Below are 22,969 nucleotides of genomic sequence, written 5' to 3'. Positions count from 1 at the left end.
CACTGGACAGAAACAATGCTTAATACAGGGAAAATATGATCGGTGGTGGAGGAGGAGGGTTTGGTGGCCATTCTCGCCAGTGAGACCTTCCAGTCCTGCCGACGGTACACCCCTACTGTGGGTTTCCTGATGGCAAGGGGGTGGGGGGGTGGGGGGGGGGTGCTGGATTGAATGGAAAATCCTACTGATAGAACCAGATGACCCCGCCGCTAGCCAATGGCAGGCCGCCGAGTAACACGGTGTGGCAGGGGGGGGGGGTTTGTGATTTTTCAATGAAGGAAAAAATTCAAACTTTGCTTGGATTCATCAATTTTGCATCATATTAAATCAGTGGCTGATCATGTAAAAACTGGAAATGAGCAACCAACTGTTTTTATGATCAGATGCTCAATTACGGCTGAGTCGAGTGACTTTTTCTGAAATGATTACTTTTCGATTACTCTGTCTGGAGTGAGCAAGTTCACTCCGAGAGAAAAGGGGACTTTAAGCAAGGAGATGAGCGTTATTTATTGACAAATTTGTTGACTCAGGAAATAGGTCTGATAGGAAAATCAGAGGTAACCATCCTCACTTACCTTGACTACTGGAGTTAGCACTAGAGACCTCCGAGTTTCACCAATAATTTTTACATTTAATAACTACTAGCTTTCCACTGCTCAATGCTTGGCTCATATTTGATAATAGAGGAGACGCCTTTGCGACAGGAAAAAAATTATAACCGTGTTCTGTGAGGAAAAAACAAAGTTTTAAGAGATGGCAAGTACCCACTCATTCATTGTTACAAAGTTGAGGCACACCAGACAGTTCAGAGAAGCTTTACCTTCTATGCAATCTGATAGACTAGTAACTGCCACCGATTTTCAGCAGACCCAGATGCAGCAATGTAGCACATTGGAACTTATTTGAGAAACAATGCTGTGGTGTAGTAGTATTGTTACTGGACTGGTAATCCACAGATTCCATGATCTGGCGACCCGGGTTTCAATCCCACCACGGCAGATGGTGAAATTTGAATGACATTTTTTAAATGAATCTGGAATTAAAAATCTAATGATGACCTTGAAACCATTGTCGATTCTGGCCTGTGTGGTAAACCACTGTGTTCTGATATTAAGGGTTGTACGGTAGAACCTGCACTACAGGTTCACCTGGGCCCCTGCAAGCTAGCTCCGCCCAGGAGCCGGGTTATAAATGTGCGTGGCCTCCAGCTCACAGCCATTTATTTCGTCAGCAGCTGTGGGAGGCCACACATCTGATACTAATAAAGTTTCAGTTTGGATTCAACTTTGTCTCCTGTCAAATTGATCGTGCCTCAATTTATTAGTATCAGATTCACAAGATGGACCTCCGGATTAAACCAGATCGCTTGCAGCTGAATCCACACGCACGCGACGCCAGAAAGGACTTCCAGCACTGGCTAGCTAGTTTTGTAGCGTATATCAACGCGGCGCCGACCCCAGTTCCAGGGGCTCAGAAAATTCAAATATTGTACTCCAGACTCGGCTCCAAAGTCTTCCCGCTGATCCAGGTTGCGCCCAATTACGCGATGCCCCATGACTCGACTCAAAGAAATTTATGAGCAGAAGACGAACACGCTCTTCATCAGACACGCGCTCGCAACGCGTACTCAACTACCTGTTGAGTCAATCGAGGACGTCTGGAGGGCCCTGATCCCACTAGTTTGGGACTGTGACTGTCAGGATGTTACAGCTAAGGAGCACTCAGATCTCCTTATGCGGGACACTTTTGTAACTGGGATTGGGTCTGATGTTATCAGGCAGCGGCTCCTAGAAGGGGCCACACGTGACCTCGCAGAGACTAAAACACTAGCGTTTTCCATGACGGTCACCCTGCGCAATGTCCAGTCCTACGCCCCCAACCGCGTGGCCCTCCTCTCCTCCCCACGCCATGTGTGAGCAATGGGCGCCGCCATCTTCTCCCCCGCACAACACGTGCGTTTCATGGGTGCCGCCATTTTGCTCCACCCCCGCAACGTGCGTTCCATGGGGGCTGCCATTTTGTAATCCCCAGGACCTCCGGGCGCTGCAATCTTGTCCACCCCGCAGCACATGGATACCAACGGCATTTCAGGACCCCAACTCAACGGCCACCTCACTACCCGATGATCAACCACGGCTCGCATCCATGGCAATCGACCAGTCCCGACCACATACGCTGACCAACACATCCACCAGCGCGAAAGTCAACGACCATATGACCTCCTGCCTACTGGACTCCGGGAGCACCGAGAGCTCTGTACACCCATATACGGTAAGGCGCTGCTCCCTTAAGGTACACCCTATCAATCAAAGTATCTCCCTGGCCTCCGGATCCAATCGCGTAGCGATCAGGGGGTACTGCACTGTCACGCTCACAGTCCAAGGCGTAGAGTTCCTCAGTTTTCGCCTCTACCTCCTCCCTAACCTCTGCGCTGCACTTATCCTTGGCCTGGACTTTCAGTGCAACCTCCAAAGCCTGACCCTTAAATTCGCCGGACCCTTACCACCCCTCACTATGTGCGGTCTCGCGACCCTAAAGGTCGATCCTTCTACCCTCTTTGCCAATCTAACTCCAGATTGTAAACCCATCGCCACCAGGAAAGACGGTACAGCACCCAAGATCAGGCCTTCATCAGGTCCAGCGGTTGCTTCAGGAGGGAGTCATCGAGGCTCAAGTGGTAGTGGTTAAGTCTGGGGAGAAAAACCGAATGGTCGTGGACCACAGCCAGACCATCAACAAGTATACGCAGCTCTACGCGTACCCCCTCCCACGCATATCTGACATGGTTAACCAGATTGCGCAGTACCGGGTCTTCTCAATGGTGGACCTGAAATCCGCTTACATTTCCAGTTACATTTTCCTCCAAATCATTTATATATACTACAAACAGCAAAGGTCCCAGCACTGATCCCTGTGGAACACCACTGGTCACAGCCCTCCAATTAGAAAAACATCCTTCCATTGCTACTCTCTGCCTTCTATGACCTAGCCAGTTCTGTATCCACCTTGCCAGCTCACCCCTGATCCAGTGTGATTTCACTTTTTGTACTAGTCTACCATGAGGGACCTTGTCAAAGGGCTTACTAAAGTCCATATAGACAACATCCACTGCCCAACCTGCATCAATCATCTTTGTGACTTCCTCGAAAAACTCTATCAAGTTAGTGAGACACGACCTCCCCTTCACAAAACCATGCTGCCTCTCACTAATACGTCCATTTGCTTCCAAATGGGAGTAGATCCTGTCTCGAAGAATTCTCTCCAGTAATTTCCCTACCACTGAAGTAAGGCTCACCGGCATGTAGTTCCCTGGATTATCCTTGCTACCCTTCTTAAACAGAGGAACAACATTGGCTATTCTCCAGTCCTCCGGGACATCACCAGAAGACAGTGAGGATCCAAAGATTTCTGTCAAGGCCTCAGCAATTTCCTCTCCAGCCTCCTTCAGTATTCTGGGGTAGATCCCATCAGGCCCTGGGGACTTATCTACCTTAATATTTTTTAAGGCACCCAACACCTCGTCTTTTTGGATCTCAATGTGACCCAGGCTATCTACACACCCTTCTCCAGACTCAACATCTACCAATTCCTTCTCTTTGGTGAATACTGATGCAAAGTATTCATTTAGTACCTCGCCCATTTCCTCTGGCTCCACACATAGATTCTCTTGCCTATCCTTTAGTGGGCCAACCCTTTCCCTGGCTACCCTCTTGCTTTTTGTGTCCGTATAAAAAGCCTTGGGATTTTCCTTAACCCTATTTGCCAATGACTTTTCGTGACCCCTTCTAGCCCTCCTGACTCCTTGCTTAAGTTCCTTCCTACTTTCCTTATATTCCACACAGGCTTTCTCTGTTCCCAGCCTTCTAGCCCAGACAAATGCCTCCTTTTTCTTTTTGACGAGGCCTACACAATCTCTTGTTATCCAAGGTTCCCGAAAATTGCCATATTTATCCTTCTTCCTCACAGGAACATGCCGGAATTCCTTTCAACTGACACTTGAAAGCCTCCCACATGTCAGATGTTGATTTGCCCTCAAACATCCGCCCCCAATCTATGTTTTTCAGTTCCCGCCTAATATTGTTATAATTAGCCTTCCCCCAATTTAGCACATTCACCCTAGGACCACTCTTATCCTTGTCCACCAGCACTTTAAAACTTACTGAATTGTGGTCACTGTTCCCGAAATGCTCCCCTACTGGAACTTCTACCACCTGGCCGGGCTCATTCCCCAATACCAGGTCCAGTATCGCCCCTTCCCTAGTTGGACTGTCTACATATTGTTTTTCGAAGCCCTCCTGGATGTTCCTTACAAATTCTGCCCCGTCTAAGCCCCTGGCACTAAGTGAGTCCCAGTCAATATTGGGGAAGTTGAAGTCTCCCATCACCACAACCCTGTTGCTTTTACTCTTTTCCAAAATCTATCTACCTATCTGCTCCTCTATCTCCCACTGGCTGTTGGAAGGCCTGTAGTAAACCCCCAACATTGTGACTGCACCCTTCCGCCATCTCCGCCACCCCTTTTACATCACCCTCTATCCCGCCTGAAACATCTAAATCCTGGAACGTTTAGCTGCCAATCCTGCCCTTCCCTCACCCAGGTCTCTGTAATGGCAACAACATCATAGTTCCAAGTACTAATCCAAGCTCTAAGTTCATCTGCCTTACCTGTAATACTTCTTGCATTAAAACATATGCACTTCAGGCCACCAGACCCGCTGTGTTCAACAACTTCTCCCTGTCTGCTCTGCCTCAGAGCCACACTGTCCCTATTCCCTAGTTCTCCCTCAATGCTCTCACCTTTTGACCTATTGCTCCTGTGCCCACCCCACTGCCATACTAGTTTAAACCCTCCCGTGTGTGGTAGTATGTATTGGGGGTCATGTGGGACTGGAAGCCCTAATGTCATTGGCTGACAGATCCCGGGTCCTGGTTGGCCGTTGACCTCAAGCTCCGCCCTGAAGGCGGAGTATAAGAAGCCGGAGTCTTCCCCCGCAGGCCAGTTTACTATCGAGCTGCGGGGGGAACAGACACGCTTAATAAAGCCTCATCGACTTCACTCTATTCGTCTCACTGAGTCTTTGTGCGCTACACCGTGTGACACTAGCAAACCTCGCGGCCAGGATATTTATGCCTCTCCAGTTTAGATGCAACCCGTCCTTCTTATATTGGTCTCACCTGCCCCAGAAGAGCTCCCAGTTGTCCAGATAACGGAAACCCTCCCTCCAGCTGTTTAGCCACGTGTTTAGCTGCTCTATCTTCCTATTTCTAGCCTCACTGGCACGTGGCACAGGGAGTAATCCCGAGATTACAACCCTAGAGGTCCTGTCTTTTAACTTTCTGCCTAGCTCCCTGAACTCCTGCTGCAGGACCTCATGCCCCTTCCTGCCTATGTCGTTCGTACCAATGTGTACAATGACCTCTGCCTGTTTGCCCTCCCCCTTCAGGATGCCCTCTACCCGTTCGGAGACATCCTGGACCCTGGCACCAGGGAGGCAACATAGCATCCTGGAGTCTCTTTCACGTCCACAGAAGTGCCTATCTGTGCCCCAGAAGCGCCTATCTGTGCCCCAGAAGCGCCTATCTGAGCCTTCATGTTCAACAACACACAGCGGGGCAAGATCAAAAATGATAAAATCTTGCGGTGGAGAATCAAGCTCTCCACCTATAATTACGAGATTTTGTATCGCCCTGGCAAACTCAACGAGCCCCAAGACGCCCTATCCCGAGGTACATGTGCCAGCGCACAGGTAGACCGACTCCGGGCCCTGCACGATAGCCTTTGTCACCCAGGGGTCACTCGGTTGTACCACTTCATTAAGGCACAAAATTTGCCCTACTCCGTTGAGGAAGTAAGGATGATCACCAAGGACTGCCAGGTCTTTGCGGAGTGCAAGCCACACTTCTACCGGCCGGACCGCGCGCACCTGGTGAAGGCCTCCCACCCCTTTGAACGCCTCAGCGTGGATTTCAAAGGCTCTCTCCCCTCCTCCGATCGACACATATTTCCACAGTGTGATCGATGAATACTCCCGGTTTCCCTTCGCCATCCCAAGCCCCGACATGACGTCTGCCACCGTCATTAAAACTCTTAATTCTAACTTCACTCTGTTTGGCTTCCCCGTCTACATCCACAGTGACAGGGGATCCTCATTCATGAGTGATGAGCTGCGTCAGTTCCTGCTCAGCAGGGGTATCGCCTCCAGCAGAACGTCGAGCTACAATCCCCGGGGAAACGGACAGGTAGAAAGGGAGAATGGGACGGTGTGGAGGGCCGTCCAGCTGGCCCTACGGTCCAGAAATCTCTCAGCCTCCCGCTGGCAAGAGGTCCTCCCTGATGCATTACATTCCATTCGCTCATTACTCTGCACTGCTACTAACAGTACACCACATGAACGCCTTTTTGCCTTCCCCAGGAAGTCCACATCTGGGGTATCACTCCCAACTTGGCTCACAGCTCCGGGAACCGTCCTTCTCCGTAAACATGTGCGGCTCCACAAGGCGGATCCGTTGGTGGAAAGGGTGCGCTTGCTCCACACAAACCCACAGTACGCCTACGTGGCGTTCCCCGACGGCCGCCAGGATACCGTCTCCCTCAGGGACCTGGCACCAGCAGGTTCCACCCCCACACCACCCCAGTTGCCTCCGGCGCCATCCTCCCCTTCCCCGCCACCCCCATCACCCCCCTAAGACCATCCGTCCTCCCCCTGCCCACCCCCGTTGATGAAGAGGATTTCGGCATGCTCCCGGGGTCAACTTCGACCACGACAGCACCAACATCTCCGGCTCCACTTCGTCGATCCCAAAGGAGCATCAAGCGCCGGACCTGCTGAACCTCTGACCGGCCCAACGGATGACCAGAGACATTTTGCTTACTGCTCTGTATATATTAAAGATTGCGAATTGTATATAGTTATCCACCACCCCCGCCGGACTCAATTTTAACAGGGGGTGAATGTGGTAAACCACTGTGTTCTGATATTAGAGGTTGTATGGTAGAACCTGCACCACACGTTCACCTGTGACCCCTGCATGCTAGCTCCGCCCAGGATCCGGGTTATAAATATGCGTGGCCTCCAGCTCGCAGCCATTTCATCAGCTGCTGTGGGAGGCCACACATCTGATACTAATAAAGCCTCAGTTTGGATTCAACTTCGTCTCCAGTCAAATTGATCGTGCCTCAGCTTGCATGTGACTCCAGGTCCACAGCGATGTGGATGACTCTTAAATTCCCTCTCAAATGGCCAGCAAGCAACTCAGTTCAAGGACAATTAGGGATGGGCAACAAATACCGGCCCAGCCAATGAACGAATAAAAAAATAGAGAAAGGTTGGTCGGCCTTTATTCAAATTATTCAAATTATTACCTCAACAAATTATTCAGGGGGTGAACAACAAAACTTATCTGTTACCAAACACATATTAATCGGCTTCATATTTAAATGTAGAAATGCATTGCAATCCAGTTCTAAAACCACAAGCTATTTGTTCTAAAACCACAAGATATCTGGGGCGAAATTCCCCTACCCGCCCTGCCACATTTCTGCGCCGACCGGCCGGCGGGAGTCTCCGTAACACCAGCCGGTCAATGGGGTTTCCCATTGTGGGGCAGCCCCACGCCGTCGGGAAACCCCCCGGCGCCGGCAAAACGGAGATTCCCGCCGGCGGAGAATGACACCCATGTTCTTTGAATAGTTTTCTTATTTATATTATTGCAAAGATAACTTTATTGGGTTTATTATTTTAAGATTAGAAATAGTCAGGTATTATGGTCAGTAACTTGAGGGATGTTTGAGAGCAAACTGTGAGCTTTGGGAGACATTACCCCTCTGAATCTGATCATAACTTCAGGGTTTATTGCAAGCCAGGTTAACATGGAAATCCTGAAGTTGTGGCCTGTCATTCACTGCTCCGCTCACCACACCTTGTGCTATGGACATCCCAACCTTCTGCCCGCCCACCCAGCGTCTGCAATCAGTGAATCAGTTACTCAGGGGAGAACATCTCCTTTTCTCCTCTCAGATCATTATTAAACACTCCTCACGTCAAGTTAATACAAAAGTGAAACAAAAACAAAAAATGCCGGCATCTGTGGAGAGAGCAACAGAGTTAATGGCCAGAATTTCTTTTTTCAATATATTTAGAGGACGCAATTATTTTTTTCTCAATTAAGGGAAATTTAGCGTGACCAATTCACCTATCTTGCACATCTTTGGGGGTGAGACCCATGCAGACACAGGGCGAATGTGCAAACTCCAACGGACAGTGACCCAGGGCCAGGATCGAACCTGGGTCTTCAGCTGCCATGAGGCAGCAGCGCTAACCACTGCTCTCCCCCCCCCCCCCCCACCCCAATGGCCGGAATTTTACAAGGAGGCAGTGGCCCAATCCCTGGGCTGCTGCATTGAGCGCAAACCTGCCTCCATATGGCTGGATCACCGGCAGTGATTTTAATGGCTGTCGAGCCATAATTTGGCTGAAGGGAAGAACTTTTGCCCCATCAGGGAGGTAGTCGCACCTCTGAGAACTGAGAACCAATCAGATAAATAACAGTCTTCTGGTACCTTGTGTGATGACCAGTGCTGGATTACGGGCCTTACAAAACAAAGAGGGGCTGTGGAGATGCTGGTATGTTCGGAGTTTCATTGCGATCCGGCTGAGAGACCCTGGCAAGGGTGTGTGGGTTCCTTGTTCGACAGGACAGGAGGGTGTGTAGGGAGCCATGTGGGATGGAGGGGTGGACGGATGGAGATGGTTGGGGGAGGAGTTGGTGGTGAAGAAGACTACCTTGTGTGGGTACCTTTGATTGGCATAGGATGCCAAAACAGGGGGAAACCACCCTCAACCTGCACAAAGGCTACCACATGGTGTGGATAATGCCTATGGTGGCACCCCAATTGGCCCAAGGGTGGGCAGGCAGTGGAGATGGGTGGGTGATGGTGCATCCCCACTATTCCACTCAATTGTAGCATCCCACTGCCCACCAGTCTGTTAGGGTGAGGGCGGGGGAGTGGGTTAAGGACCATAAAATTTCACCCAATGTTTCAGGATGATGGCCTTTCATTAGAACTCAGATAAAATGTTAAGCCATGTTCGGAGAAATATAACTGAGCTTTTAACAGCAGTCTGAATAATTATGACTTAACAACTGCTCTGGCCATGAAAAGGTAGAATGGCCTCCTTCTGCATTGTAATTTCTATGATTCTATGATGATGAAGCCAGTGCATTGGACATGAATGAGGTCAGATGCGATTATGGACCAAGGATGGGTAGACTCTTCATGATGCTTTGTGCTGACTTGGCATATGCTCTTGAAGTGCCTCACATTTCTTGACAACAACTTCAATATCATTGTTCACACCCAGCCATTAGACTATCTCTCTCACGTGTTTTCCCATCTGATCTATACCCATGTATGTGATGAAATTGATGAAGAATATCAGGTCGCAAAGATTCCGTTATGATGACCTGTCTTTAAAAATGATACCCCAGGAGCTTCCGAGCTCATCCCAATAATGTCAAAATGGTCTCACGTGTTTGTGGACATGATGAATTGAATCAGGCCATTCTTTAATGATGGTTTTGCACAGTTTCTGTAGTGTAAAATCTTTCTCTGCTTCTCCTTGTAACTGCTGGCATTTGTATTCGGCAAACTGAATCAATTCAAGTTGGAAAACATCTTTAAGTTTGATGTCTGTGAAGTCAGCCTGTAAATCTAAGGTTATATCTTCTGTTTTCATTGGGTAAGGCAATCTGCTAAGTGTGTCCAATATTATCATCAAGTTACCTGGTTTGTACATAATCTCACAGTCATAGGGGCGGCAGGGTGGCACACTGCTGCCTCACGGCACCGAGGTCCCAGGTTCGATCCCGGCCCTGGGTCACTGTCCGTGTGGAGTTTACACATTCTCCCCGTGTTTGTGTGGGTTTCCCCCCCACAATCCAAAGATGTGCAGGCTAGGTGGATTGGCCACGCTAAATTGCCCCTTAATTAAAAAATAATAATAATAACAATCTCAGTCATAACCCTGTGCCACCATGCCGTCTGACTTTATATCAGAAATATATTGTAAAGAAAATAAAAAAAATAATTTCCAGGCCATCTAGTTAATCATCTTGAAGCATACATAACCTTCTGAAGTTCACATAACTAAAATGATTATTTTTAGACAAATCCTTCTGCTAAGTATTAAACCATTAAGTATTAAGCATTAAACAAATGGCATAATTGTTCAGTTACAGAATTCCAAAATTGGGTAGCACATTCTAAGTCTTGTCAAATGGAAATAATGATTAATATATTTTTAATTATTGTTAGCTAAAAATAGGAACATCATTCTTGCTATCTTTTTCATGTTCACTGAAGCCTCAAGCTGCTGAAGTGTAAGGGATTCTGCAATTTGTTCTTCAAATGTTTCTGACAATTATATATGGAACAATGGGCTGGTTGGAGTGATTACAAGGCTGTAATTTAATCCTGAGTTTCAGATGATGAATACAAGCTGTTCAAATTATAGCTTTAAATTATATTTTTCTGCATATTATTAATGATTAACATTATCTAATGCCCATTGCCATTGCTCAGGGTTAGTTTGAGGCCTGCAACATGAAGATAATGTTTCTCCAACTTTATCTCCTTCAGGCTACAATTCAGGTACCCTTTACAGGTGAATGGTCTAAATTTTCTTGCAGCCCATTAGAGGCTAATTAATTTGGTTATTGGAAGATTGTGTAGATTGACAACTGTTGGGCTCCACCAGCCTTTCGAGGTTATCTGAAGGTCAGGAAATCAGCAGGAAATAGTTGACTTTCTTCCTAATTTTCAACAGTAATTAAGGATTGTAGCTGAATAGGATGAATGCTCTCCAGCCTTTGATTCCAATTGATATGCAGAATAGCTTCACATTATTGGGCGAGATTCTCCGGAGAGATTTCTAAGTGTAGTAGCGGGCGGGAATTGCCGCAAGCCTCCTGGCGCTTGGCCCAGCAAGGCCGGCAATGCTATTCAATGTCAATTGGTCCACTTAACGAGTTCTCACGGGCTTCTTGCTCGCCAGCTGATTCACCGGCACCGAGCTCGCCAGCCCCCGCTAACAAGGTCGAGAAGCACTTAAACAGCTCTTGCACAGCCAACCCCAGCCAGATCGAAACAATGGAGTAGAGGAGACCGGCCCCAAGATTCCAGGATGCAGATATGGGGAGGCTCCTGGACACGGTGGAGGCCAGGAGGGTAGTCCCATTCTCCCGAGGGTCCCGGAGGGTCAGCCAGAGGGTAGCCAGTGTTGCTTGGGACGAGGTGGCGGCGGTTGTGAGAGCTGGGCGTGTGACCAGGAGGACTGGCATCCAAAGCCAGGCAGCATGAGTGTGTTGACACCAACACCCACCATTCCGCCCCCCGCCCGCCCCCGCACAAGACCTTTTCACCCCCACGTGAGCATCCACCCCCAAGTCAACATGGGTCGCAACCCTCCCTTCACACACCCTATCCCTTCAACTTCCCCAACCCTTTGTTCACCCCCCCCCCCCCCCACACACACACACACATTGTGAACCACATGTGTGGCTAATTATGCCCTCTCTATGTCTCCTCAGGAAAAGATCTCCCACAATTGCTGGGAAAGGGGCCCAGGCTGGCGGAGGCGGGTCGGACTTGAGAATCCTCACCTCCTTCGAGGAGCGGGACCTGGAGATGACTGGGCTGGCCGAGGACAGAGCATCACCAATGTGGAGACTGGCAGACACCGCACAGGTGAGGGACCACCAGGCTCCACCCGGAGGGCCTGTCAAATGTAAGTTGTTATTGCCTTACTGATTGACCCATCTCTCCCGCTGACCACATGTCCATTCTACCGCAGGTTCTCCAGCCGGCTGCGCAGGCCCATCCCGATGGCCCCCTCTCCTGCCTCCCAGGAGAACACTTCAGGGGACGGCTCCGAGGAAGACACGATTGAGGCATCACAGCTGTCAACCCACACTTCACCAGCGCAGCTACAAGCAGCTCGGTGGGAAATGTTGGTGGTCAGGCTTTGGGGGCACAATCTGGTGAGAACCACACAATTGCTGATGTACATGAGGTGGAGATAGAAACCCCCAGGCGAGATAGCAGTCGGAGGTCTGCTGGATCCCAGCACCCAGCTGGGTCCCAGCCTGATGCTGAGCCTGTGGAAGAGGTCATCCCGGAGCTGATGGAGACATTAGGGAGCCTCCGGGACATTCAAAGGGAGATTTCAGCGAGACTCCAGCAGGTTTCTAGCCAATTGGTGGAGTCCCAGAGGCTATGGGCGCAGGAAATGTCGCCGGCAATGCGTGGCACTGAGGCCAACACTGCTAGGGTGGCGACCACAGTGGAGAGCCTGGTGCACAACATTGGCACTATGAGTAGAGGTGTCAAAGGCGTCACGCATTCGTGATGGCCATAGCTGAGGGTCTAGGTAGAATGTCTGCCTCACTGGGGCATGTCACCCAGGACCAGGCTGACCATGATGAGGTTCTGCGGGACATGTCCTGCTCTCAGATGGGAATGGCTGAGGCATTGCGGAGCTTGTCCCAGTCACAGGTGAGAATTGCCGTGGCACTGCAGAGAATGTCCCAGTCACTAAGGAGTATCAACGAGGGCGTCGACACAATGGTACAGACCATGGGGAATCGCCAGTGCTGGTAGAGTCAGATAATGCAGGGGCTGGAGAAGTAATAATAGGAAACAAAGAAATGGCAGACAAACTGAATAGTTTTTTTGCATCAGTCTTCACGGTGGAAGACATCAGTGGGATGCCAAAGCTCCAGGAGAATCAGGGGGCAAAGGTGAGTGCCGTGACCATTACTAAGGAGAAGGTCCTGGGGAAACTGAAAGGTCTGAAGGTGGATAAATCACCTCCGGATGGACTACACCCTTGGGTTCTAAAAGAGAAAGCTCAGGAGATTGTGGATGCAATGGGAGTGATCTTTCAGGAATCACAGGAGGCAGGAAGGGGCCCAGAGGACTGGAAAATGGCTAATGTAACATCCCTGTTTAAGAAGGGAGGGAGGCAGAAGACGGGAAATTATAGGCCGGTTCGCCTGACTTCGGTCATTGGTAAGATTTTAGAGTCCGTTATTAAAGATGAGATCGCGGAGTACTTGGAACTGCATGGTAAAATAGGGCTGAGTCAGCACGGCTTCGTCAAGGGGAAGTCATGTCTGACAAATCTGTTAGAGTTCTTTGAGGAAGTAACAAGGAAGTTAGACAAAGGAGAGCCAGTGGACGTGATTTATTTAGATTTCGAGAAGGCCTTTGACAAGGTGCCGCATAGGAGACTGTTAAATAAGTTAAGAGCCCATGGTGTTAAGGGTAAGATCCTGGCATAGAGAGAGGATTGGCTCTAGGCAGAGTGGGGATAAAGGGGTCTTTCTCAGGGCGGCAGCCGGTGACTAGTGGTGTGACACAGGGGTCTGTGCTGGGACCACAACTTTTCACAATATACATTAATGATCCGGAAGAAGGAACTGAAGTTTGCAGCTGATATAAAGATCTGAAGAGAAGTAGGTATTATTGAGGAAGCAGGTGGGCTGCAGAAGGACTTGGACAGGCTAGGAGAGTGGGCAAAGAAGTGGCAGATGGAATACAATGTGGAAAAGTGTGAAGTTATGCACTTTGGAAGGAGAAATGGAGGCATAGACTATTTTTTAAATGGGGAGATGTTTAAGAAATCAGAAGCACAAAAGGACTTGGGAGTCCTTGTTCACAATTCCTTAAGGTTAATGTGCAGGTTCAGTCGGCAGTTAGGAAGGCAAATGCAATGTTAGCATTCATGTCAAGAGGGCTAGAATACAAGACCAGGGATGTACTTCTGAGCTATAAGGCTCTGGTTAGACCCCCATATGGAGTATTATGAGCAGTTTTGGGCCCTGTATCACAGGAAGGATGTGCTGGCCTTGGAAAGGGTCCAGAGGAGGTTCACAAGAATGATCCCTGCAAAGAAGATCTTATCATATAAGGAACGGTTGAGGACTCTGGATCTGTACTCTTTGGAGTTTATAAGGATCAGGGAGGATCTTATTGGAACTTACAGGATACTGCAAGGCCTGGATAGAGTGGACATGGAGAAGATGTTTCCACTTGTAGGAAAAACTAGAAGCAGAGGACACAATCTCAGACTAAAGGGACGATCGTTTAAAACAGAGATGAGGAGGAATTTCTTCAGCCAGGGGGTGGTGAATCTGTGAAACTCTTTGCCGCAAAAGGCTGTGGAGGCCAAATCACTGAGTGTCTTTAAGACAGAGATAGAGAGGTTTTTGATCAATAAGGAGATCAGGGGTTATGGGGAGAAGGCAGGAGAATGTGGATGAGAAAAATATCAGCCATGATTGAATGGCGGAGCAGACTCGATGGGCCGTGGCCTGATTCTGCTCCTTTGTCTTATGGTCTTATGGCAGACGGGGCTCGAACCACCTGCCCCTCCATTCCAAGTTGAACCCCAGGGCCCTATAGGCACCGAGGAGGAGGTGGGTCTGCTGGGTGCCAACCCGGACCGGTCCCATGGAGTGGCGACAGTGGCCACCAACTCCCCGGAGTTCCACTTCTCTGATGAGGCCGCATCCCGCAGCTAGAGCATGGGACAGGGCGGCATGGCTGTGTATGTGCCGCCGACAAGTGACCCGGGACTCTCCAGCCCCAGAGCCCCCAGAGGGCACCCGCCAGGGGCATCGAAGGCCATGGGACGAGGTAAACAGCTGGCTGCCTCCATCTCAGATGTGCATCCTGGGGACACAACCAGACAGCGGCAGAGCTAGGAAGGCTGCTGCGTGTGTGGTATTGCCTCCTTCAGTGTTCAGGCACAGTGTCCATGCATCAAGGTGTGATTGGGTTGCTAGGGAATGCTGGACAATGACCCCCACATGCTAGATGGCCTGCGTACCCACGGGAATCCACTTTGGTTGTGTGATGTGCTCACTTAACCACGATTGTCAATTCCTTATTAGCGATAACCTTCAGCCCGTATGGCCAGAGGCCATGGAGGCCAATGGCGGTTATGGGTGGTCGGTGGGGCAGATGGGCAGGAGCAAGGGTTGCACCCAGAATGGGTACACGTGATCCAGGTGTTGGCATGTTGGTGCAGTGCGTGGTTGCCCGCCGGTTGCCCCCCCCCAGTGCCTCCACCCATCTTCTCATGCTGGCCCATGCCTGCGGAGAGTCCCCCACACCCAGCCGAGGGTCCCCTTACCCCCCATCGAGCACTAGGGTGGCAAGCCCATGGCTTTCATGCTCTTTGCTTCAGCTTCCCACAGAAACCCTTCCGCCAGGTTGACATTTTTCAAAATGTAATCGATGTCAGCGTGACCACTTGCTGAGGAGGCTGATGAATCACGGGAGGCTGTTGGATATGAGGTGGCTTTCGTTAATTGTGTGGAAATAGGGCTTAAGTGGTGATAATTGGTTTCTCGCCACGCTACTTCGAGATCCAAATTTTGCCTAAAGGAACGGGCCGGCTGCATCGCAAACTGTTTGGTGCCTGGCGCGGTTCTCATTTCCGGCCACTCCCGCTGTTCACCGGCCTCGTTTCGCTCGAGTAAGAGGTGCTACAGATTGGAGATTGGAGGCCCCCAGGTGCATGTCCTCTGGGCAGGGTTATACCCTGGCACTGCTGGTACCATCTGGGTGCCAGCCTGACACTGCCAAGGTGCCTAGGTGGCATTGCCAGATGGCAGGGTCGCTGCTAGGCTAGCACTGCCAACGTGCCAAGCTGGCATTTTTTGCGCAGCAGTGCTCGTACAGGGGATGCCGCGCGCGGGTGTGGAGGGAGTGGGAAGGCCCGGGGACACACTTGGGTCTGGGGGAGGTTGGGGGTTGCGTCGGGGGCTCAAGAGCTCAGGACGCCATTTAAAAATGACGTCCCGATGTCTCTCTGCACTGAGATTCGGCGAGCGGGTCTCCTCAGTGCAGGAAAGAAGACCGAGTGCTGCCCTTATCTAACTGGTGTCAGGTTAGATAACATTGTGCTTCTCGGCGCTGCATAGTTCCTATTTTGTTAAATCGCACCCCAGGTCAGAGGTTTCTCTGGAAGGTCTAATACCATAAAGTTTCACTCAGAGAATATCCTCAGATACAGGCAGTGAATGATTCAGGAGAATGTGTGTCAGGTTTTTCCCTGCTATGGACAAGAAGGAAACACCTTGAAAGTTTCCACAGCATGATTTACCTCCCTTTATGAAGATAGTTCCGATTGCTGAATTCCTGAAATCATGCGGGTGGAAAGGGGAGATGGGGGGTGGCAGAGGTGTGTGGAGAGGTAGCATTCTTTTTCCTCCCATGGGCTAGATTCACCCTTTTGAGATTAAGTTCGGAGGATCTGTGGCGTTTTATGTCAAAGAATTTCAGCGCTGTCCCCTCACCGATCCTGCGACCGGTGAGGGGCTAGAAGCTGCACCGCATAAAACTCCCGGCTCCCATGATTAAAATCGCTGGAAAATGGCCAGATCCGTGGCCGCGTATGTGCACAGCAACGACCTTCAGCGGCGCCAGCCGTGCGCGTACCCGACCTGCCAAATAGTTTCCCCCTGGCCACCCTCTGGCCAAACTGCACCAGTCCCCCCAGGCCTCGCGGAAGCCCCCCCCAGGCCAGCAGCACGGCTCCCGCCTGACTGTGGAAACGCTGGTCACAGTCCACAGCCGCCATGCCGGGTTCCCGACCGCCTAGACCACACGTCAATCGCGCAGTCGGGAACTCGGCCCATTGGGGGTGAAGCATCAAGGGAGGGCTTTCAGGTGACGCACCAAAGCCGGCCCAAAGGCATGCGCCGCACGACGTGATGAAGCCATTTCGGAGGGGGTGGAGCATACAAAACCTGCGTCAAACAGGCGCTGCCCCCAATTTCGGCCTCAAGAGGGATTCTCCGCCGTTTGCCGATTACAAAAGCGACGTTGGGGAATGGTGAATCCAGCCCCATGTTCACAGGATGAGCACGTGGGGTCTTGGTGTGAGCAAAAGCCGACCCCCCCCCTCCTTCTTTGAGGACTTCAGGAATACCGTCAGGGACACAGGCTTTTCTTTTTTCGCCTGTTTGAATGCTTGTTGCAGCTGTCCAATCAATGGTGATCTGACTCTACGACAGGATAACAAAAGATAACTTGGAAAATATCAGCCGTCACTGTGGATTTACAGTTGAGGAGTTATTGAAAATCTCACTCCCAGCATTGATGGGTGGCATCATCCTCAAGAAGAGGGAAACCATTATGTGAGCCAAGGGGATGTTGACCATTTGACATGAGTCTATAAATGACCCTGGTGGCTTTAAAAAAGCTTTGCTTGTCATGATGGTCTGCACATCGTTGGATCTCTCAGGCATTCTCTTCTGACCACCTGTCCTTTATCTTCCGGAATAGTCTGGGTGTCAGCCTTGAGCTGCTGGATTGCTGCCTTCTTGACTTGTGACCTTGAGTTGTTCTGCAAGATAAGGAAGGTTGCCCATTTGTCGAGAACAATACCAGGAAGCCTTCATTGCATTCAGCAATCTGACCAAATCATTTGACTCAGTAAATCAAGAGACTTTGTGGAATAGACTTACTTGTCCAAGAAACTTCATTGCAATCCTGCAACTGTTTCATGATGATATGATTACAACGCCTTGAGTGGGAGATCTGAAACAGGCACCTTCAAAGTCCGGACTAATGTCAAGCAAGGCTGTGTGATAGCCTCCATACTATTTACCTTCAACCTGACAGTGATATTCACCTCCTCAAAGATTAACTGACCTCTGCCTTCAGTATTGAATACTGCCTAGGTGGAAAACACTTGAACCTCAATCACCTCCATGCCAAAGCTGAACTGACCACCGTAGACATATAAGGCCAACAGATGGCGACGCATCAGTGCGCTAGAGAAATTCCACCGACAACCTCTGCCGCCACTTCAGGGTTCAATGGGAAGATTATTGAACAAATGCTATTGTTCTTCTAGAAGCCAGCTCCATAAACATTCAGGCAAAACCCCTATAAAATGATCTTCAATGACTGGATGCTCTTTTCGGATGGCCAAAAAGCATACCCCACACCAAGTCAAGTCCAGTTTACACAGCACTGAAATGGGCAGAGTTCAGTAGAGGATAAATAAAACTTCACAAAGACAACCTAGAGCCCTCCTTGAAACATGGCAGCATTGACATTTATGATGGGAGGTGCTTACTACCCACCATTCACAATAGCGACGCTTGTCCATCAAGCTGCATCATGCTCTGAGTCCAAATGCCTCAATGATGGGGCAGAGAGGCAAGGGAGAAGGAAAGAGAAAGAAGCACAGCATCCTGGGTCCCACTACCTCATGGGACATTCTGCCCCATGTGCCTAAAGATCTGCGGGTAAAGAATTGGTCTGTTCAGTCACAGAAAAGTCCATGGGTGACCCTGAATAGATGTCATCCTCGATTGGAGAGGACAGCCAACGACAATTTTCCAACCATTATACGACCTGATTTTTCTGAAATCGGTCTCTCATTAGTTCTGCACATCAGAAAGGTCACCATAATGTAAGGTTTTATACAGACCAGTATGGCAGATTTAAGACTGTCCTAAAACAAATTCAAGGATTTGGTAATTACCTGACTCCAGCACCTGACAGCGTGCATGCAACCTACCACCAACAAAGAAGCCTATGATTTTGTCATGTGGACAGCTCTTCTTCATTAGCAACTTACTGACATTCCCAAGTACAAATAATGAATTAGAGACCTAATTCTGGACATAAATTATCAACAGCATGCTTGATTATTTTGGTAGCCTTTCCTCTATTACTTGATGAAGTTAACTAATTCAGGGAATGTATAGCATCTGCAAATATCTTTGTTTTCAAGCATACATTGGCCCATTGTTGAACATAGCCATTCTTTAACCACAGAAAGAACAAGACATGACAAAGTATAATAAACTATATTCATCAAAAATAAAACGGAAGAAAAGAATAGATTTAATCTTGCCAACAACGGTGAGGTTGTAAAGATGCAAGTGAATACAACATTTGGGGTGGCACAGTGGTTTGCACTGTTACTTCACAGCTCCAGGGCCCCAGGTTCAATTCCAGCCTTTGGTGACTGTCTGTGTGGAATTTGCACTTTCTCCCCGTGTCTGCGTGGATTTCCTCCAGGTGCCGGTCCGGCTTCCTCCCACAGTCCAAAGATGTGCAGGTTAGGTGGATTGACTTCGCGAAATTGCCCCTCAGTGTCCAAAAAGGTTCGGTGGGGTGACTGGGTTATGGGAATAGGGAGGTGGCGTGGTGTGCTCTTTCCAAGGGCCGGTGCAGACCTGATGGGCAGAATGGCCTCCTTCTGCACTGTAAATTCTCTGATTCTGTAATTCAATGATTTAAAATCTTTGATCAAGTGCTTAGAAATTTTTTCGGAAAAAAGTTATTGGATATGTGGAACAAGCTTCCAGTCAAGTAAGTAGATGGGGTTGGGGCAAAATTATGCTATAGAAATATTCTTAACACTGTTTATTAACGTTAACAGGAAAGACTGGGGGATTAACAACTCTTTGCTGAAGTAACAAATTAACACATGGTGAGGGAGAGACTGTTATGATGGAATGATGTGGGCAGGATTTTACGAACCTCCGCGCTGAAATCGAGCTCGGCGTGGAGCGGAGAATGGGGCATCAGACCCGCAATCGGGTCAGGCACCTGCCCGCGATTCTCCGCGTACCGAAGAATCGGCGCCAGTCGCGTGCACGCAGCTGACGCGGCGCCGGTTGGGGTCCATTGAAAGAGGCCCCCGCGACGATTCTCAGGCGGCAGCTGTCCGAGTTCCTGCCGGCGTGGTTCACTCATGGTTTCTCACGGCGGGCACTCAGATTGGCGGCTGCGGACCCAGTCCGCGGCCGCCCTGGTGGGGAGTGGGGGATTCGTCACCGGGGGGGGCCTCCAGGACAGCCAGGCTCGCGATTGGGGGCCACCGATCGGCGGGCACGTGCCATCTGGGGGGGCGCATGTTGTTGGGGCCGGCTTGCTGTGTGAGACCGCCATGTTGCGCGGGGCCACCACAGGCGGTCGCCGCGCGCATGGCGGACCCGCGGCCCGAAGTGCAGGTCCCCGTATCGGCAACCAGAGCTGCGTGGACTACACCAGGGCCCTGCTAGCCCCCTTCAAAATGGAGAATCACTCTGGACTTTCTCCAGGAAAGTCCAGAGTGATGTGTGCCCATTTTCTCACGGGCGTGGGGATGTAGCCCCATTTTCAGAGAATTCCACCTTGTGTCTTTTGCACAGAGCACGTTTGATGAACTAAATGATCTTTTTTCACACTGGGTTTTCTTACAACCCTTAATGTTGCGCCCATATAGATTTTGAAGAGTTACAAATGGAACTCAATTGTGTGCCCACATAGTGTCCTTATTTTGCTGTTTTTAGTTAAGGTAATATATTTTAGGAATGACAATTTCTCGTTGGAGTATGGGGCAGAATTCTCCATAGTCCGAAGCCGAATTCGGTATCGTCAATCGGGCTGAGAATGGCTACCGTGCCAGATTCGGGGCAGGCACCGGTTTGACGGCAGTTCGCGATGCTCCACTCCCTCCAAATCGGTGTCATTGGAATGCGGGCTACGCGCAATGCCTTTGACACGTCATCGGCCGGCCCGCCCACGATGCTCCGCCCCCGATGGGCCGAGTTCCCGATGCCGCAGGCCACGTGTGGTCCCAGAGGTCGGGAACATGGCGTGCTGGCTGCTGACAGTGTCCAGCGCCACCACACTGGGGAATTTGTGCCGCTTGCCGGGGGCCTCTGCTAGGGCTCAGGGGAGTGGTGGGAGATGGCCAGGTGATAGGCTGTGGGGCAGGATGGACGGGTTAGGGTTCCAGCATGTCCGGCGCCATGTTTTCCGGCACGACCGGTTCGGCAGGCCGTCAGCCGTGCACATGCACGGCTCGGGATCCGGTGATTCTCCGGCCATATCCTGCACAATCCGCGGCTGGTTCACGCTGTGACGAATGTGATATAAAATAATTGTTTTAGAGATATTAGTTACTGTAATGTAGAGATAGGCCAGTCTCATTTTGGTGAGTTCACAGACAAAGGATTTCAGAACGCATGGCAAAGCAAGGAGGAGGTGTGTCCAGCTACGGAGGGGAAAAGGATGCTGGGTAATAGGGGGCCAGAGGAAGGGATTGGAAGTGAGCCAATTAGGATGTATGGCCAGGTCAGGAGGGGTATAGGATGACCTATGGGAATCGTGTATGTGAAACTTGATGCCATTTGTGTGTATCAGTAGAGATTCCTTTGTCCTACAGACTCACTTGATTCCGGAGGTACAGAAAGCAAGATGTGTTTTGTACCACTGTGAACTGAGTCAGGCTTGCAAGTCAAATAAAATAACTAATGCTGTACCTGCAAATCCATTTCGACTTTTATTGAGGCCAGACTGACGGGTAAAGAAATTTATGTTTTGTCAGCTGCACCTGTGCTTGCCCCTCAATGGTACCGGAATCATAGAATCATAGAATTTACAGTGCAGAAGGAGGCCATTCGGTCCATCGAGTCTGCACCGGCCCTTACAAAGAGCACCCTAATGAATCCCACATATCTATCCTACCCCGTAACCCAGTAACCTCCACTTAAAATTTTGTGGACACTATGGGCAATTTAGCAGGGCCAATCCACCTAACCTACACATCTTTGGACTGTGGGAGGAAACCGGAGCACCCGGAGGAAACCCACGCATACACAGGGAGAACATGCAGACTCCACACAGGCAGTCATCCAGCCGGGAATCGAACCTGGGACCCTGGAGTTGTGAAGCAACTGTGCTAACCACTATGCTGCCGTGCTGCCCTTAAATCGGTGAGGGGTTCGTGTCGATTTTCGCATCGTGAACCACCCGCGGATTCTCCGTTGGCGCCGGTACTTAGCCGCTGGAATGGAGAATTTCGCCCATGATCATTCAGTAAAGTGGTTACAGATGGGTTGTCCAGTAATAAGAAAGATTTACAAATAAGACACACAGTTCTCGCATATTTTAAAATGGGCTACTATGTAAGATGTATTTAATGCATTATAGTTCAAATCATTGTGTTGTGCATAATGCAAAACTAAAAAATCGAATTCAAAAATCAAGAAACAATTCAAAACAACACGGAAACTACTTTGTTTCAAACAAATTATAGCAATTTGTGTATGTAGTCTTCAGGGAATTACTGTGTTTTCCACTGCTGCCACATGTAAGTAAGAGAAAATACACACCCTAATGCCCACAAGGTATATAATTGGCAACCCAGAAGCTTCAGCAGCTGAAAATGAAGTTGCTGTGGATTTGCATTACATTTTCCAATAGAAGGAGGTCTTTCCGTATTGCAATGCAAGTTTGCAGGACAAGTGCTTGATTAAATGTCTCATAGTTAGTACCAGCACATTCTGAACTGCAATATTTTCACATCCATCATTGCAAAATTTTCATTTGTACAAGTGGAGACATTTTATAATGCACTTTGTATCTTGTTAGTAAACAACATTCCAAATGCCCCTCTACAGACTGCCACTTTGATTTGTATAATTTCTATTTACAAATGTAGTCAGTTTTGGTCACATCAAAGTATGTGAGCCTTTAAATTAAGAAATATGTGACCCTTATTGCAGTCATAAATAATTTACCTTACCAAATGCAGGAGAAATGCATGTTTAGGTGACATCGAGTTTCTTTCAAGATTCTTATTGCTGTGCACATCTGGATAAGAGCTTGATCACTGACTCCTGCATGTTTGGATTAGGGGCTGCCAAGAGCAAGGTCAGAATAATTACCTGCACCTTCTCTACTGGGCACAATGAGCCGACATACTTGTACAACCAATTGGAATGTACATCCAGCATAATTGCCTGCTATTAACACTTCATTAATAATGGACACTATGGGCAGGATTCTCCAGCCGCCCCGACTGCTGATTGAAAATTCCGGCCCAAGGTCAATGGACCTTGACATGGTCCGTGCCCCGTCCGTGGCGATCTTGCGGCGGGTGGAGTG

The sequence above is a fragment of the Scyliorhinus torazame genome, chromosome 2, assembly GCF_047496885.1.
Source record: "Scyliorhinus torazame isolate Kashiwa2021f chromosome 2, sScyTor2.1, whole genome shotgun sequence".
NCBI lineage: Eukaryota > Metazoa > Chordata > Chondrichthyes > Carcharhiniformes > Scyliorhinidae > Scyliorhinus > Scyliorhinus torazame.
Note: the sequence above shows the minus strand (reverse complement) of the source record.